General features: G+C 46.6%; 30 non-coding genes and 3 pseudogenes across 30 annotated transcripts; all 33 read left to right on the top strand.

Annotated features, from left to right (window-relative positions):
* Positions 1–194: 194 nt before the first annotated feature.
* On the top strand, positions 195–313 carry LOC148797435 (5S ribosomal RNA). The gene has a single exon (XR_016074565.1). It is a non-coding gene; the product is annotated as a 5S ribosomal RNA (ribosomal RNA).
* A 354-nt stretch (positions 314–667) lies between these two features.
* On the top strand, positions 668–786 carry LOC148797434 (5S ribosomal RNA). The gene has a single exon (XR_016070364.1). It is a non-coding gene; the product is annotated as a 5S ribosomal RNA (ribosomal RNA).
* Positions 787–1,141: 355 nt separating this feature from the next.
* Positions 1,142–1,260, top strand: LOC148797433 (5S ribosomal RNA). The gene has a single exon (XR_016074492.1). It is a non-coding gene; the product is annotated as a 5S ribosomal RNA (ribosomal RNA).
* A 354-nt stretch (positions 1,261–1,614) lies between these two features.
* Positions 1,615–1,733, top strand: LOC148797432 (5S ribosomal RNA). Its single transcript, XR_016069204.1, has one exon. It is a non-coding gene; the product is annotated as a 5S ribosomal RNA (ribosomal RNA).
* Positions 1,734–2,088: 355 nt separating this feature from the next.
* LOC148797431 (5S ribosomal RNA) lies at positions 2,089–2,207 on the top strand. The gene has a single exon (XR_016069611.1). It is a non-coding gene; the product is annotated as a 5S ribosomal RNA (ribosomal RNA).
* Positions 2,208–2,561: 354 nt separating this feature from the next.
* Positions 2,562–2,680, top strand: LOC148797430 (5S ribosomal RNA). The gene has a single exon (XR_016071946.1). It is a non-coding gene; the product is annotated as a 5S ribosomal RNA (ribosomal RNA).
* Positions 2,681–3,034: 354 nt separating this feature from the next.
* LOC148797429 (5S ribosomal RNA) lies at positions 3,035–3,153 on the top strand. The gene has a single exon (XR_016074127.1). It is a non-coding gene; the product is annotated as a 5S ribosomal RNA (ribosomal RNA).
* A 356-nt stretch (positions 3,154–3,509) lies between these two features.
* LOC148797428 (5S ribosomal RNA) lies at positions 3,510–3,628 on the top strand. Its single transcript, XR_016072778.1, has one exon. It is a non-coding gene; the product is annotated as a 5S ribosomal RNA (ribosomal RNA).
* A 354-nt stretch (positions 3,629–3,982) lies between these two features.
* LOC148797427 (5S ribosomal RNA) lies at positions 3,983–4,101 on the top strand. Its single transcript, XR_016072042.1, has one exon. It is a non-coding gene; the product is annotated as a 5S ribosomal RNA (ribosomal RNA).
* Positions 4,102–4,455: 354 nt separating this feature from the next.
* Positions 4,456–4,574, top strand: LOC148797426 (5S ribosomal RNA). The gene has a single exon (XR_016074125.1). It is a non-coding gene; the product is annotated as a 5S ribosomal RNA (ribosomal RNA).
* A 356-nt stretch (positions 4,575–4,930) lies between these two features.
* Positions 4,931–5,049, top strand: LOC148797425 (5S ribosomal RNA). The gene has a single exon (XR_016072777.1). It is a non-coding gene; the product is annotated as a 5S ribosomal RNA (ribosomal RNA).
* A 354-nt stretch (positions 5,050–5,403) lies between these two features.
* Positions 5,404–5,522, top strand: LOC148797424 (5S ribosomal RNA). The gene has a single exon (XR_016072040.1). It is a non-coding gene; the product is annotated as a 5S ribosomal RNA (ribosomal RNA).
* Positions 5,523–5,876: 354 nt separating this feature from the next.
* On the top strand, positions 5,877–5,995 carry LOC148797423 (5S ribosomal RNA). The gene has a single exon (XR_016074124.1). It is a non-coding gene; the product is annotated as a 5S ribosomal RNA (ribosomal RNA).
* A 355-nt stretch (positions 5,996–6,350) lies between these two features.
* Positions 6,351–6,469, top strand: LOC148797422 (5S ribosomal RNA). The gene has a single exon (XR_016071420.1). It is a non-coding gene; the product is annotated as a 5S ribosomal RNA (ribosomal RNA).
* A 353-nt stretch (positions 6,470–6,822) lies between these two features.
* Positions 6,823–6,941, top strand: LOC148797421 (5S ribosomal RNA; annotated as a pseudogene).
* A 355-nt stretch (positions 6,942–7,296) lies between these two features.
* LOC148797420 (5S ribosomal RNA) lies at positions 7,297–7,415 on the top strand (annotated as a pseudogene).
* Positions 7,416–7,771: 356 nt separating this feature from the next.
* LOC148797419 (5S ribosomal RNA) lies at positions 7,772–7,890 on the top strand. Its single transcript, XR_016071275.1, has one exon. It is a non-coding gene; the product is annotated as a 5S ribosomal RNA (ribosomal RNA).
* A 354-nt stretch (positions 7,891–8,244) lies between these two features.
* Positions 8,245–8,363, top strand: LOC148797418 (5S ribosomal RNA). Its single transcript, XR_016071945.1, has one exon. It is a non-coding gene; the product is annotated as a 5S ribosomal RNA (ribosomal RNA).
* Positions 8,364–8,717: 354 nt separating this feature from the next.
* On the top strand, positions 8,718–8,836 carry LOC148797417 (5S ribosomal RNA). Its single transcript, XR_016075225.1, has one exon. It is a non-coding gene; the product is annotated as a 5S ribosomal RNA (ribosomal RNA).
* A 356-nt stretch (positions 8,837–9,192) lies between these two features.
* On the top strand, positions 9,193–9,311 carry LOC148797416 (5S ribosomal RNA). The gene has a single exon (XR_016071273.1). It is a non-coding gene; the product is annotated as a 5S ribosomal RNA (ribosomal RNA).
* A 354-nt stretch (positions 9,312–9,665) lies between these two features.
* On the top strand, positions 9,666–9,784 carry LOC148797415 (5S ribosomal RNA). Its single transcript, XR_016071944.1, has one exon. It is a non-coding gene; the product is annotated as a 5S ribosomal RNA (ribosomal RNA).
* A 354-nt stretch (positions 9,785–10,138) lies between these two features.
* LOC148797414 (5S ribosomal RNA) lies at positions 10,139–10,257 on the top strand. Its single transcript, XR_016075224.1, has one exon. It is a non-coding gene; the product is annotated as a 5S ribosomal RNA (ribosomal RNA).
* Positions 10,258–10,613: 356 nt separating this feature from the next.
* Positions 10,614–10,732, top strand: LOC148797413 (5S ribosomal RNA). Its single transcript, XR_016074479.1, has one exon. It is a non-coding gene; the product is annotated as a 5S ribosomal RNA (ribosomal RNA).
* Positions 10,733–11,086: 354 nt separating this feature from the next.
* On the top strand, positions 11,087–11,205 carry LOC148797412 (5S ribosomal RNA). Its single transcript, XR_016070663.1, has one exon. It is a non-coding gene; the product is annotated as a 5S ribosomal RNA (ribosomal RNA).
* Positions 11,206–11,561: 356 nt separating this feature from the next.
* Positions 11,562–11,680, top strand: LOC148797411 (5S ribosomal RNA). The gene has a single exon (XR_016070608.1). It is a non-coding gene; the product is annotated as a 5S ribosomal RNA (ribosomal RNA).
* A 354-nt stretch (positions 11,681–12,034) lies between these two features.
* LOC148797410 (5S ribosomal RNA) lies at positions 12,035–12,153 on the top strand. Its single transcript, XR_016074564.1, has one exon. It is a non-coding gene; the product is annotated as a 5S ribosomal RNA (ribosomal RNA).
* Positions 12,154–12,507: 354 nt separating this feature from the next.
* LOC148797409 (5S ribosomal RNA) lies at positions 12,508–12,626 on the top strand. The gene has a single exon (XR_016070392.1). It is a non-coding gene; the product is annotated as a 5S ribosomal RNA (ribosomal RNA).
* A 355-nt stretch (positions 12,627–12,981) lies between these two features.
* LOC148797408 (5S ribosomal RNA) lies at positions 12,982–13,100 on the top strand. Its single transcript, XR_016074467.1, has one exon. It is a non-coding gene; the product is annotated as a 5S ribosomal RNA (ribosomal RNA).
* A 354-nt stretch (positions 13,101–13,454) lies between these two features.
* On the top strand, positions 13,455–13,573 carry LOC148797407 (5S ribosomal RNA). Its single transcript, XR_016071694.1, has one exon. It is a non-coding gene; the product is annotated as a 5S ribosomal RNA (ribosomal RNA).
* Positions 13,574–13,927: 354 nt separating this feature from the next.
* On the top strand, positions 13,928–14,046 carry LOC148797406 (5S ribosomal RNA). Its single transcript, XR_016074123.1, has one exon. It is a non-coding gene; the product is annotated as a 5S ribosomal RNA (ribosomal RNA).
* A 355-nt stretch (positions 14,047–14,401) lies between these two features.
* Positions 14,402–14,520, top strand: LOC148797405 (5S ribosomal RNA). Its single transcript, XR_016071419.1, has one exon. It is a non-coding gene; the product is annotated as a 5S ribosomal RNA (ribosomal RNA).
* A 353-nt stretch (positions 14,521–14,873) lies between these two features.
* On the top strand, positions 14,874–14,992 carry LOC148797404 (5S ribosomal RNA; annotated as a pseudogene).
* A 355-nt stretch (positions 14,993–15,347) lies between these two features.
* Positions 15,348–15,466, top strand: LOC148797403 (5S ribosomal RNA). The gene has a single exon (XR_016070209.1). It is a non-coding gene; the product is annotated as a 5S ribosomal RNA (ribosomal RNA).
* The last annotated feature ends 158 nt before the right edge of the window (positions 15,467–15,624 follow it).

Genomic DNA, 15,624 nt, shown 5'->3' with positions numbered 1-15,624 from the left:
CATTGTGGGCCCCGCGATAGTATTGCATCTATCCGGGGGTGCGGCAGATCTGAAATACAAACACTCTGCTCACGTAGGAGCTTGTGCACGGTTACCAAGGGAGGAAGGCTGCATACACAGTTTTTTCAAATCTAAAACAATTAATGGAGGGGAGCAAGATAGTGCATAAAGATCTAAGCGAGCATGAATTAAACGGGTGCGATCATACCAGCACTAATGCACCGGATCCCATCAGAACTCCGAAGTTAAGCGTACTTGGGCGAGAGTAGTACTAGGATGGGTGACCTCCTTGGAAGTCCTCGTGTTGCACCCCAATTTTATTAATATTTTATTTTGATTTGTATTTGCAAATTCCATTTGTTGTTTCTGGGAGACAACTGGAAACAATGCGTCGGATACTCGGACCATTTGCGGCACGATCGTCATTACTGAATGGCAACGATGCAAGAACCGGGCTTTCGGCATTCGTCATGCATTGTGGGCCCCGCGATAGTATTGCATCTATCCGGGGGTGCGGCAGATCTGAAATGCAAACACTCTGCACACGTAGGAGCTTGTGCACGGTTACCAAGGGAGGAAGGCTGCATACACAGTTTTTTCAAATCTAAAACAATTAATGGAGGGGAGCAAGATAGTGCATAAAGATCTAAGCGAGCATGAATTAAACGGGTGCGATCATACCAACACTAATGCACCGGATCCCATCAGAACTCTGAAGTTAAGTGTGCATGGGCGGGAGTAGTCCTAGGATGGGTGACCTCCTGGGAAGTCCTCGTGTTGCACCCCAATTTTATTAATATTTTATTTCGATATCATATTTGCAAATTCCATTTGTCGTTTCGGCGAGACAAACGCAAACAACGCGCCGGATACTCGGACCATTTGCGGCACGATTGTCATTACTGAATGGGAACCGTGAAAAAACCGGGCTTTTGGCATTCGTCGTGCATTGTGGGCCCCGCGATAGTATTGCATCTATCCGGGGGTGCGGCAGATCTAAAAAGCAAAACTCTGCTCACGTAAGAGCTTGTGCACGGTTACCAAGGGAGGAAGGCTGCATACACAGTTTTTTTCAAGTCTAAAACAATTAATGGAGGGGAGCAAGATAGTGCATAAAGATCTAAGCGAGCATGAATTAAACGGGTGCGATCATACCAGCACTAATGCACCGGATCCCATCAGAACTCCGAAGTTAAGCGTGCTTGGGCGAGAGTAGTACTAGGATGGGTGACCTCCTGGGAAGTCCTCGTGTTGCACCCCAATTTTATTAATATTTTATTTTGATTTGTATTTGCAAATTCCATTTGTTGTTTCTGGGAGACAACTGGAAACAATGCGTCGGATACTCGGACCATTTGCGGCACGATCGTCATTACTGAATGGCAACGATGCAAGAACCGGGCTTTCGGCATTCGTCATGCATTGTGGGCCCCGCGATAGTATTGCATCTATCCGGGGGTGCGGCAGATCTGAAATGCAAACACTCTGCTCACGTAGGAGCTTGTGCACGGTTACCAAGGGAGGAAGGCTGCATACACAGTTTTTTCAAATCTAAAACAATTAATGGAGGGGAGCAAGATAGTGCATAAAGATCTAAGCGAGCATGAATTAAACGGGTGCGATCATACCAACACTAATGCACCGGATCCCATCAGAACTCCGAAGTTAAGTGTGCATGGGCGGGAGTAGTCCTAGGATGGGTGACCTCCTGGGAAGTCCTCGTGTTGCACCCCAATTTTATTAATATTTTATTTCGATATCATATTTGCAAATTCCATTTGTCGTTTCGGCGAGACAAACGCAAACAACGCGCCGGATACTCGGACCATTTGCGGCACGATTGTCATTACTGAATGGGAACCGTGAAAAAACCATGCTTTTGGCATTCGTCGTGCATTGTGGGCCCCGCGATAGTATTGCATCTATCCGGGGGTGCGGCAGATCTAAAAAGCAAACACTCTGCTCACGTAAGAGCTTGTGCACGGTTACCAAGGGAGGAAGGCTGCATACACAGTTTTTTCAAGTCTAAAACAATTAATGGAGGGGAGCAAGATAGTGCATAAAGATCTAAGCGAGCATGAATTAAACGGGTGCGATCATACCAGCACTAATGCACCGGATCCCATAAGAACTCCGAAGTTAAGCGTGCTTGGGCGAGAGTAGTACTAGGATGGGTGACCTCCTGGGAAATTCTCGTGTTGCACCCCAATTTTATTAATATTTTATTTTGATTTGTATTTGCAAATTCCATTTGTTGTTTCTGGGAGACAACTGGAAACAATGCGTCTAATACTCGGACCATTTGCGGCACGATCGTCATTACTGAATGGCAACGATGCAAGAACCGGGCTTTCGGCATTCGTCATGCATTGTGGGCCCCGCGATAGTATTGCATCTATCCGGGGGTGCGGCAGATCTGAAATACAAACACTCTGCTCACGTAGGAGCTTGTGCACGGTTACCAAGGGAGGAAGGCTGCATACACAGTTTTTTCAAATCTAAAACAATTAATGGAGGGGAGCAAGATAGTGCATAAAGATCTAAGCGAGCATGAATTAAACGGGTGCGATCATACCAGCACTAATGCACCGGATCCCATCAGAACTCCGAAGTTAAGCGTGCTTGGGCGAGAGTAGTACTAGGATGGGTGACCTCCTTGGAAGTCCTCGTGTTGCACCCCAATTTTATTAATATTTTATTTTGATTTGTATTTGCAAATTCCATTTGTTGTTTCTGGGAGACAACTGGAAACAATGCGTCGGATACTCGGACCATTTGCGGCACGATCGTCATTACTGAATGGCAACGATGCAAGAACCGGGCTTTCGGCATTCGTCATGCATTGTGGGCCCCGCGATAGTATTGCATCTATCCGGGGGTGCGGCAGATCTGAAATGCAAACACTCTGCTCACGTAGGAGCTTGTGCACGGTTACCAAGGGAGGAAGGCTGCATACACAGTTTTTTCAAATCTAAAACAATTAATGGAGGGGAGCAAGATAGTGCATAAAGATCTAAGCGAGCATGAATTAAACGGGTGCGATCATACCAGCACTAATGCACCGGATCCCATCAGAACTCCGAAGTTAAGTGTGCATGGGCGGGAGTAGTCCTAGGATGGGTGACCTCCTGGGAAGTCCTCGTGTTGCACCCCAATTTTATTAATATTTTATTTCGATATCGTATTTGCAAATTCCATTTGTCGTTTCGGCGAGAGAAACGCAAACAACGCGCCGGATACTCGGACCATTTGCGGCACGATTGTCATTACTGAATGGGAACCGTGAAAAAACCGGGCTTTTGGCATTCGTCGTGCATTGTGGGCCCCGCGATAGTATTGCATCTATCCGGGGGTGCGGCAGATCTAAAAAGCAAACACTCTGCTCACGTAAGAGCTTGTGCACGGTTACCAAGGGAGGAAGGCTGCATACACAGTTTTTTTCAAGTCTAAAACAATTAATGGAGGGGAGCAAGATAGTGCATAAAGATCTAAGCGAGCATGAATTAAACGGGTGCGATCATACCAGCACTAATGCACCGGATCCCATCAGAACTCCGAAGTTATGCGTGCTTGGGCGAGAGTAGTACTAGGATGGGTGACCTCCTGGGAAGTCCTCGTGTTGCACCCCAATTTTATTAATATTTTATTTTGATTTGTATTTGCAAATTCCATTTGTTGTTTCTGGGAGACAACTGGAAACAATGCGTCGGATACTCGGACCATTTGCGGCACGATCGTCATTACTGAATGGCAACGATGCAAGAACCGGGCTTTCGGCATTCGTCATGCATTGTGGGCCCCGCGATAGTATTGCATCTATCCGGGGGTGCGGCAGATCTGAAATACAAACACTCTGCTCACGTAGGAACTTGTGCACGGTTACCAAGGGAGGAAGGCTGCATACACAGTTTTTTCAAATCTAAAACAATTAATGGAGGGGAGCAAGATAGTGCATAAAGATCTAAGCGAGCATGAATTAAACGGGTGCGATCATACCAGCACTAATGCACCGGATCCCATCAGAACTCCGAAGTTAAGCGTGCTTGGGCGAGAGTAGTACTAGGATGGGTGACCTCCTGGGAAGTCCTAGTGTTGCACCCCAATTTTATTAATATTTTATTTTGATTTGTATTTGCAAATTCCATTTGTTGTTTCTGGGAGACAACTGGAAACAATGCGTCGGATACTCGGACCATTTGCGGCACGATCGTCATTACTGAATGGCAACGATGCAAGAACCGGGCTTTCGGCATTCGTCATGCATTGTGGGCCCCGCGATAGTATTGCATCTATCCGGGGGTGCAGCAGATCTGAAATGCAAACACTCTGCTCACGTAGGAGCTTGTGCACGGTTACCAAGGGAGGAAGGCTGCATACACAGTTTTTTCAAATCTAAAACAATTAATGGAGGGGAGCAAGATAGTGCATAAAGATCTAAGCGAGCATGAATTAAACGGGTGCGATCATACCAGCACTAATGCACCGGATCCCATCAGAACTCCGAAGTTAAGTGTGCATGGGCGGGAGTAGTCCTAGGATGGGTGACCTCCTGGGAAGTCCTCGTGTTGCACCCCAATTTTATTAATATTTTATTTCGATATCGTATTTGCAAATTCCATTTGTCGTTTCGGCGAGACAAACGCAAACAACGCGCCGGATACTCGGACCATTTGCGGCACGATTGTCATTACTGAATGGGAACCGTGAAAAAACCGGGCTTTTGGCATTCGTCGTGCATTGTGGGCCCCGCGATAGTATTGCATCTATCCGGGGGTGCGGCAGATCTAAAAAGCAAACACTCTGCTCACGTAAGAGCTTGTGCACGGTTACCAAGGGAGGAAGGCTGCATACACAGTTTTTTTCAAGTCTAAAACAATTAATGGAGGGGAGCAAGATAGTGCATAAAGATCTAAGCGAGCATGAATTAAACGGGTGCGATCATACCAGCACTAATGCACCGGATCCCATCAGAACTCCGAAGTTATGCGTGCTTGGGCGAGAGTAGTACTAGGATGGGTGACCTCCTGGGAAGTCCTCGTGTTGCACCCCAATTTTATTAATATTTTATTTTGATTTGTATTTGCAAATTCCATTTGTTGTTTCTGGGAGACAACTGGAAACAATGCGTCGGATACTCGGACCATTTGCGGCACGATCGTCATTACTGAATGGCAACGATGCAAGAACCGGGCTTTCGGCATTCGTCATGCATTGTGGGCCCCGCGATAGTATTGCATCTATCCGGGGGTGCGGCAGATCTGAAATACAAACACTCTGCTCACGTAGGAACTTGTGCACGGTTACCAAGGGAGGAAGGCTGCATACACAGTTTTTTCAAATCTAAAACAATTAATGGAGGGGAGCAAGATAGTGCATAAAGATCTAAGCGAGCATGAATTAAACGGGTGCGATCATACCAGCACTAATGCACCGGATCCCATCAGAACTCCGAAGTTAAGCGTGCTTGGGCGAGAGTAGTACTAGGATGGGTGACCTCCTGGGAAGTCCTAGTGTTGCACCCCAATTTTATTAATATTTTATTTTGATTTGTATTTGCAAATTCCATTTGTTGTTTCTGGGAGACAACTGGAAACAATGCGTCGGATACTCGGACCATTTGCGGCACGATCGTCATTACTGAATGGCAACGATGCAAGAACCGGGCTTTCGGCATTCGTCATGCATTGTGGGCCCCGCGATAGTATTGCATCTATCCGGGGGTGCAGCAGATCTGAAATGCAAACACTCTGCTCACGTAGGAGCTTGTGCACGGTTACCAAGGGAGGAAGGCTGCATACACAGTTTTTTCAAATCTAAAACAATTAATGGAGGGGAGCAAGATAGTGCATAAAGATCTAAGCGAGCATGAATTAAACGGGTGCGATCATACCAGCACTAATGCACCGGATCCCATCAGAACTCCGAAGTTAAGTGTGCATGGGCGGGAGTAGTCCTAGGATGGGTGACCTCCTGGGAAGTCCTCGTGTTGCACCCCAATTTTATTAATATTTTATTTCGATATCGTATTTGCATATTCCATTTGTCGTTTCGGCGAGACAAACGCAAACAACGCGCCGGATACTCGGACCATTTGCGGCACGATCGTCATTACTGAATGAGAACCGTGCAAAAACCGGGCTTTTGGCATTCGTCGTGCATTGTGGGCCCCGCGATAGTATTGCATCTATCCGGGGGTGCGGCAGATCTAAAAAGCAAACACTCTGCTCACGTAAGAGCTTGTGCACGGTTACCAAGGGAGGAAGGCTGCATACACAGTTTTTTCAAGTCTAAAACAATTAATGGAGGGGAGCAAGATAGTGCATAAAGATCTAAGCGAGCATGAATTAAACGGGTGCGATCATACCAGCACTAATGCACCGGATCCCATCAGAACTCTGAAGTTAAGCGTGCTTGGGCGAGAGTAGTACTAGGATGGGTGACCTCCTGGGAAGTCCTCGTGTTGCACCCCAATTTTATTAATATTTTATTTTGATTTGTATTTGCAAATTCCATTTGTTGTTTCTGGGAGATACTGGAAACAATGCGTCGGATACTCGGACCATTTGCGGCACGATCGTCATTACTGAATGGCCACGATGCAAGAACCGGGCTTTCGGCATTCGTCATGCATTGTGGGCCCCGCGATACTATTGCATCTATCCGGAGGTGCGGCAGATCTGAAAAACAAACACTCCGCTCACGTAGGAGCTTGTGCACGGTTACCAAGGGAAAGAGGCTGCATACACATTTTTTTCAAATCTAAAACAATTAATGGAAGGGAGCAAGATAGGTCATAAAGATCTAAGCGAGCATGAATTAAACGGGTGCTATCATACCAGCACTAATGCACCGGATCTCATCAGAACTCCGAAGTTAAGTGTGCTTGGGCGAGAGTAGTATTAGGATGGGTGACCTCCTCGGAAGTCCTTGTGTTTCACCCTAATTTTATTAATATTTTATTTCGATATCGTATTTGCAAATTCCATTTGTCGTTTCGGCGAGACAAACTCAAACAACGCGCCGGATACTCGGACCATTTGCGGCACGATCGTCATTACTGAATGGGAACTGTGCAAAAACCGGGCTTTTGGCATTCGTCGTGCATTGTGGGCCCCGCGATAGTATTGCATCTATCCGGGGGTGCGGCAGATCTGAAAAGCAAACACTCTGCTCACGTAGGAGCTTGTGCACGGTTACCAAGGGAGGAAGGCTGCATACACAGTTTTTTCAAGTCTAAAACAATTAATGGAGGGGAGCAAGATAGTGCATAAAGATCTAAGCGAGCATGAATTAACCGGGTGCGATCATACTAGCACTAATGCATCGGATCCCATCAGAACTCCGAAGTTAAGTGTGCATGGGCGGGACTAGTCCTAGGATGGGTGACCTCCTGGGAAGTCCTCGTGTTGCAACCCAATTTTATTAATATTTTATTTCGATATCGTATTTGCAAATTCCATTTGTCGTTTCGGCGAGACAAACGCAAACAACGCGCCGGATACTCGGACCATTTGCGGCACGATTGTCATTACTGAATGGGAACCGTGAAAAAACCAGGCTTTTGGCATTCGTCGTGCATTGTGGGCCCCGCGATAGTATTGCATCTATCCGGGGGTGCGGCAGATCTAAAAAGCAAACACTCTGCTCACGTAAGAGCTTGTGCACGGTTACCAAGGGAGGAAGGCTGCATACACAGTTTTTTTCAAGTCTAAAACAATTAATGGAGGGGAGCAAGATAGTGCATAAAGATCTAAGCGAGCATGAATTAAACGGGTGCGATCATACCAGCACTAATGCACCGGATCCCATAAGAACTCCGAAGTTAAGCGTGCTTGGGCGAGAGTAGTACTAGGATGGGTGACCTCCTGGGAAGTCCTCGTGTTGCACCCCAATTTTATTAATATTTTATTTTGATTTGTATTTGCAAATTCCATTTGTTGTTTCTGGGAGACAACTGGAAACAATGCGTCGGATACTCGGACCATTTGCGGCACGATCGTCATTACTGAATGGCAACGATGCAAGAACCGGGCTTTCGGCATTCGTCATGCATTGTGGGCCCCGCGATAGTATTGCATCTATCCGGGGGTGCGGCAGATCTGAAATACAAACACTCTGCTCACGTAGGAGCTTGTGCACGGTTACCAAGGGAGGAAGGCTGCATACACAGTTTTTTCAAATCTAAAACAATTAATGGAGGGGAGCAAGATAGTGCATAAAGATCTAAGCGAGCATGAATTAAACGGGTGCGATCATACCAGCACTAATGCACCGGATCCCATCAGAACTCCGAAGTTAAGCGTGCTTGGGCGAGAGTAGTACTAGGATGGGTGACCTCCTTGGAAGTCCTCGTGTTGCACCCCAATTTTATTAATATTTTATTTTGATTTGTATTTGCAAATTCCATTTGTTGTTTCTGGGAGACAACTGGAAACAATGCGTCGGATACTCGGACCATTTGCGGCACGATCGTCATTACTGAATGGCAACGATGCAAGAACCGGGCTTTCGGCATTCGTCATGCATTGTGGGCCCCGCGATAGTATTGCATCTATCCGGGGGTGCGGCAGATCTGAAATGCAAACACTCTGCTCACGTAGGAGCTTGTGCACGGTTACCAAGGGAGGAAGGCTGCATACACAGTTTTTTCAAATCTAAAACAATTAATGGAGGGGAGCAAGATAGTGCATAAAGATCTAAGCGAGCATGAATTAAACGGGTGCGATCATACCAGCACTAATGCACCGGATCTCATCAGAACTCCGAAGTTAAGTGTGCATGGGCGGGAGTAGTCCTAGGATGGGTGACCTCCTGGGAAGTCCTCGTGTTGCACCCCAATTTTATTAATATTTTATTTCGATATCGTATTTGCAAATTCCATTTGTCGTTTCGGCGAGACAAACGCAAACAACGCGCCGGATACTCGGACCATTTGCTGCACGATTGTCATTACTGAATGGGAACCGTGAAAAAACCGGGCTTTTGGCATTCGTCGTGCATTGTGGGCCCCGCGATAGTATTGCATCTATCCGGGGGTGCGGCAGATCTAAAAAGCAAACACTCTGCTCACGTAAGAGCTTGTGCACGGTTACCAAGGGAGGAAGGCTGCATACACAGTTTTTTTCAAGTCTAAAACAATTAATGGAGGGGAGCAGGATAGTGCATAAAGATCTAAGCGAGCATGAATTAAACGGGTGCGATCATACCAGCACTAATGCACCGGATCCCATAAGAACTCCGAAGTTAAGCGTGCTTGGGCGAGAGTAGTACTAGGATGGGTGACCTCCTGGGAAGTCCTCGTGTTGCACCCCAATTTTATTAATATTTTATTTTGATTTGTATTTGCAAATTCCATTTGTTGTTTCTGGGAGACAACTGGAAACAATGCGTCGGATACTCGGACCATTTGCGGCACGATCGTCATTACTGAATGGCAACGATGCAAGAACCGGGCTTTCGGCATTCGTCATGCATTGTGGGCCCCGCGATAGTATTGCATCTATCCGGGGGTGCGGCAGATCTGAAATACAAACACTCTGCTCACGTAGGAGCTTGTGCACGGTTACCAAGGGAGGAAGGCTGCATACACAGTTTTTTCAAATCTAAAACAATTAATGGTGGGGAGCAAGATAGTGCATAAAGATCTAAGCGAGCATGAATTAAACGGGTGCGATCATACCAGCACTAATGCACCGGATCCCATCAGAACTCCGAAGTTAAGCGTGCTTGGGCGAGAGTAGTACTAGGATGGGTGACCTCCTTGGAAGTCCTCGTGTTGCACCCCAATTTTATTAATATTTTATTTTGATTTGTATTTGCAAATTCCATTTGTTGTTTCTGGGAGACAACTGGAAACAATGCGTCGGATACTCGGACCATTTGCGGCACGATCGTCATTACTGAATGGCAACGATGCAAGAACCGGGCTTTCGGCATTCGTCATGCATTGTGGGCCCCGCGATAGTATTGCATCTATCCGGGGGTGCGGCAGATCTGAAATGCAAACACTCTGCTCACGTAGGAGCTTGTGCACGGTTACCAAGGGAGGAAGGCTGCATACACAGTTTTTTCAAATCTAAAACAATTAATGGAGGGGAGCAAGATAGTGCATAAAGATCTAAGCGAGCATGAATTAAACGGGTGCGATCATACCAGCACTAATGCACCGGATCTCATCAGAACTCCGAAGTTAAGTGTGCATGGGCGGGAGTAGTCCTAGGATGGGTGACCTCCTGGGAAGTCCTCGTGTTGCACCCCAATTTTATTAATATTTTATTTCGATATCGTATTTGCAAATTCCATTTGTCGTTTCGGCGAGACAAACGCAAACAACGCGCCGGATACTCGGACCATTTGCGGCACGATTGTCATTACTGAATGGGAACCGTGAAAAAACCGGGCTTTTGGCATTCGTCGTGCATTGTGGGCCCCGCGATAGTATTGCATCTATCCGGGGGTGCGGCAGATCTAAAAAGCAAACACTCTGCTCACGTAAGAGCTTGTGCACGGTTACCAAGGGAGGAAGGCTGCATACACAGTTTTTTTCAAGTCTAAAACAATTAATGGAGGGGAGCAGGATAGTGCATAAAGATCTAAGCGAGCATGAATTAAACGGGTGCGATCATACCAGCACTAATGCACCGGATCCCATCAGAACTCCGAAGTTAAGCGTGCTTGGGCGAGAGTAGTACTAGGATGGGTGACCTCCTGGGAAGTCCTCGTGTTGCACCCCAATTTTATTAATATTTTATTTTGATTTGTATTTGCAAATTCCATTTGTTGTTTCTGGGAGACAACTGGAAACAATGCGTCGGATACTCGGACCATTTGCGGCACGATCGTCATTACTGAATGGCAACGATGCAAGAACCGGGCTTTCGGCATTCGTCATGCATTGTGGGCCCCGCGATAGTATTGCATCTATCCGGGGGTGCGGCAGATCTGAAATGCAAACACTCTGCTCACGTAGGAGCTTGTGCACGGTTACCAAGGGAGGAAGGCTGCATACACAGTTTTTTCAAATCTAAAACAATTAATGGAGGGGAGCAAGATAGTGCATAAAGATCTAAGCGAGCATGAATTAAACGGGTGCGATCATACCAGCACTAATGCACCAGATCCCATCAGAACTCCGAAGTTAAGTGTGCATGGGCGGGAGTAGTCCTAGGATGGGTGACCTCCTTGGAAGTCCTCGTGTTGCACCCCAATTTTATTAATATTTTATTTCGATATCGTATTTGCAAATTCCATTTGTCGTTTCGGCGAGACAAACGCAAACAACGCGCCGGATACTCGGACCATTTGCGGCACGATTGTCATTACTGAATGGGAACCGTGAAAAAACCAGGCTTTTGGCATTCGTCGTGCATTGTGGGCCCCGCGATAGTATTGCATCTATCCGGGGGTGCGGCAGATCTAAAAAGCAAACACTCTGCTCACGTAAGAGCTTGTGCACGGTTACCAAGGGAGGAAGGCTGCATACACAGTTTTTTTCAAGTCTAAAACAATTAATGGAGGGGAGCAAGATAGTGCATAAAGATCTAAGCGAGCATGAATTAAACGCGTGCGATCATACCAGCACTAATGCACCAGATCCCATAAGAACTCCGAAGTTAAGCGTGCTTGGGCGAGAGTAGTTCTAGGATGGGTGACCTCCTGGGAAGTCCTCGTGTTGCACCCCAATTTTATTAATATTTTATTTTGATTTGTATTTGCAAATTCCATTTGTTGTTTCTGGGAGACAACTGGAAACAATGCGTCGGATACTCGGACCATTTGCGGCACGATCGTCATTACTGAATGGCAACGATGCAAGAACCGGGCTTTCGGCATTCGTCATGCATTGTGGGCCCCGCGATAGTATTGCATCTATCCGGGGGTGCGGCAGATCTGAAATACAAACACTCTGCTCACGTAGGAGCTTGTGCACGGTTACCAAGGGAGGAAGGCTGCATACACAGTTTTTTCAAATCTAAAACAATTAATGGAGGGGAGCAAGATAGTGCATAAAGATCTAAGCGAGCATGAATTAAACGGGTGCGATCATACCAGCACTAATGCACCGGATCCCATCAGAACTCCGAAGTTAAGCGTACTTGGGCGAGAGTAGTACTAGGATGGGTGACCTCCTTGGAAGTCCTCGTGTTGCACCCCAATTTTATTAATATTTTATTTTGATTTGTATTTGCAAATTCCATTTGTTGTTTCTGGGAGACAACTGGAAACAATGCGTCGGATACTCGGACCATTTGCGGCACGATCGTCATTACTGAATGGCAACGATGCAAGAACCGGGCTTTCGGCATTCGTCATGCATTGTGGGCCCCGCGATAGTATTGCATCTATCCGGGGGTGCGGCAGATCTGAAATGCAAACACTCTGCTCACGTAGGAGCTTGTGCACGGTTACCAAGGGAGGAAGGCTGCATACACAGTTTTTTCAAATCTAAAACAATTAATGGAGGGGAGCAAGATAGTGCATAAAGATCTAAGCGAGCATGAATTAAACGGGTGCGATCATACCAACACTAATGCACCGGATCCCATCAGAACTCCGAAGTTAAGTGTGCATGGGCGGGAGTTGTCCTTGGATGGGTGACCTCCTGGGAAGTCCTCGTGTTGCACCCCAATTTTATTAATATTTTATTTCGATATCGTATTTGCAAATTCCATTTGTCGTTTCGGCGAGACAAACGCAAACAACGCGCCGGATACTCGGACCATTTGCGGCACGATTGTCATTACTGAATGGGAACCGTGAAAAAACCGGGCTTTTGGCATTCGTCGTGCATTGTGGGCCCCGCGATAGTATTGCATCTATCCGGGGGTGCGGCAGATCTAAAAAGCAAAACTCTGCTCACGTAAGAGCTTGTGCACGGTTACCAAGGGAGGAAGGCTGCATACACAGTTTTTTTCAAGTCTTAAACAATTAATGGAGGGGAGCAAGATAGTGCATAAAGATCTAAGCGAGCATGAATTAAACGGGTGCGATCATACCAGCACTAATGCACCGGATCCCATCAGAACTCCGAAGTTAAGCGTGCTTGGGCGAGAGTAGTACTAGGATGGGTGACCTCCTGGGAAGTCCTCGTGTTGCACCCCAATTTTATTAATATTTTATTTTGATTTGTATTTGCAAATTCCATTTGTTGTTTCTGGGAGACAACTGGAAACAATGCGTCGGATACTCGGACCATTTGCGGCACGATCGTCATTACTGAATGGCAACGATGCAAGAACCGGGCTTTCGGCATTCGTCATGCATTGTGGGCCCCGCGATAGTATTGCATCTATCCGGGGGTGCGGCAGATCTGAAATACAAACACTCTACTCACGTAGGAACTTGTGCACGGTTACCAAGGGAGGAAGGCTGCATACATAGTTTTTTCAAATCTAAAACAATTAATGGAGGGGAGCAAGATAGTGCATAAAGATCTAAGCGAGCATGAAATAAACGGGTGCGATCATACCAGCACTAATGCACCGGATCCCATCAGAACTCCGAAGTTAAGCGTGCTTGGGCGAGAGTAGTACTAGGATGGGTGACCTCCTGGGAAGTCCTCGTGTTGTACCCCAATTTTATTAATATTTTATTTTGATTTGTATTTGCAAATTCCATTTGTTGTTTCTGGGAGACAACTGGAAACAATGCGTCGGATACTCGGACCATTTGCGGCACGATCGTCATTACTGAATGGCAACGATGCAAGAACCGGGCTTTCGGCATTCGTCATGCATTGTGGGCCCCGCGATAGTATTGCATCTATCCGGGGGTGCGGCAGATCTGAAATGCAAACACTCTGCTCACGTAGGAGCTTGTGCACGGTTACCAAGGGAGGAAGGCTGCATACACAGTTTTTTCAAATCTAAAACAATGAATGGAGGGGAGCAAGATAGTGCATAAAGATCTAAGCGAGCATGAATTAAACGGGTGCGATCATACCAGCACTAATGCACCGGATCCCATCAGAACTCCGAAGTTAAGTGTGCATGGGCGGGAGTAGTCCTAGGATGGGTGACCTCCTGGGAAGTCCTCGTGTTGCACCCCAATTTTATTAATATTTTATTTCGATATCGTATTTGCAAATTCCATTTGTCGTTTCGGCGAGACAAACGCAAACAACGCGCCGGATACTCGGACCATTTGCGGCACAATCGTCATTACTGAATGAGAACCGTGCAAAAACCGGGCTTTTGGCATTCGTCGTGCATTGTGGGCCCCGCGATAGTATTGCATCTATCCGGGGGTGCGGCAGATCTAAAAAGCAAACACTCTGCTCACGTAAGAGCTTGTGCACGGTTACCAAGGGAGGAAGGCTGCATACACAGTTTTTTCAAGTCTAAAACAATTAATGGAGGGGAGCAAGATAGTGCATAAAGATCTAAGCGAGCATGAATTAAACGGGTGCGATCATACCAGCACTAATGCACCGGATCCCATCAGAACTCTGAAGTTAAGCGTGCTTGGGCGAGAGTAGTACTAGGATGGGTGACCTCCTGGGAAGTCCTCGTGTTGCACCCCAATTTTATTAATATTTTATTTTGATTTGTATTTGCAAATTCCATTTGTTGTTTCTGGGAGATACTGGAAACAATGCGTCGGATACTCGGACCATTTGCGGCACGATCGTCATTACTGAATGGCCACGATGCAAGAACCGGGCTTTCGGCATTCGTCATGCATTGTGGGCCCCGCGATACTATTGCATCTATCCGGAGGTGCGGCAGATCTGAAAAGCAAACACTCCGCTCACGTAGGAGCTTGTGCACGGTTACCAAGGGAAAGAGGCTGCATACACATTTTTTTCAAATCTAAAACAATTAATGGAAGGGAGCAAGATAGGTCATAAAGATCTAAGCGAGCATGAATTAAACGGGTGCTATCATACCAGCACTAATGCACCGGATCTCATCAGAACTCCGAAGTTAAGTGTGCTTGGGCGAGAGTAGTATTAGGATGGGTGACCTCCTCGGAAGTCCTTGTGTTTCACCCTAATTTTATTAATATTTTATTTCGATATCGTATTTGCAAATTCCATTTGTCGTTTCGGCGAGACAAACTCAAACAACGCGCCGGATACTCGGACCATTTGCGGCACGATCGTCATTACTGAATGGGAACCGTGCAAAAACCGGGCTTTTGGCATTCGTCGTGCATTGTGGGCCCCGCGATAGTATTGCATCTATCCGGGGGTGCGGCAGATCTGAAAAGCAAACACTCTGCTCACGTAGGAGCTTGTGCACGGTTACCAAGGGAGGAAGGCTGCATACACAGTTTTTTCAAGTCTAAAACAATTAATGGAGGGGAGCAAGATAGTGCATAAAGATCTAAGCGAGCATGAATTAAGCGGGTGCGATCATACTAGCACTAATGCATCGGATCCCATCAGAACTCCGAAGTTAAGTGTGCATGGGCGGGAGTAGTCCTAGGATGGGTGACCTCCTGGGAAGTCCTCGTGTTGCACCCCAATTTTATTAATATTTTATTTCGATATCGTATTTGCAAATTCCATTAGTCGTTTCGGCGAGACAAACGCAAACAACGCGCCGGATACTCGGACCATTTGCGGCACGATTGTCTTACTGAATGGGAACCGTGAAAAAACCAGGCTTTTGGCATTCGTCG

The sequence above is a fragment of the Nelumbo nucifera genome, chromosome 4, assembly GCF_055504915.1.
Source record: "Nelumbo nucifera cultivar China Antique chromosome 4, China Antique-T2T, whole genome shotgun sequence".
In the NCBI taxonomy this organism is placed as follows: domain Eukaryota; kingdom Viridiplantae; phylum Streptophyta; class Magnoliopsida; order Proteales; family Nelumbonaceae; genus Nelumbo; species Nelumbo nucifera.
This window is presented reverse-complemented; position numbering and strand designations above follow the sequence as displayed.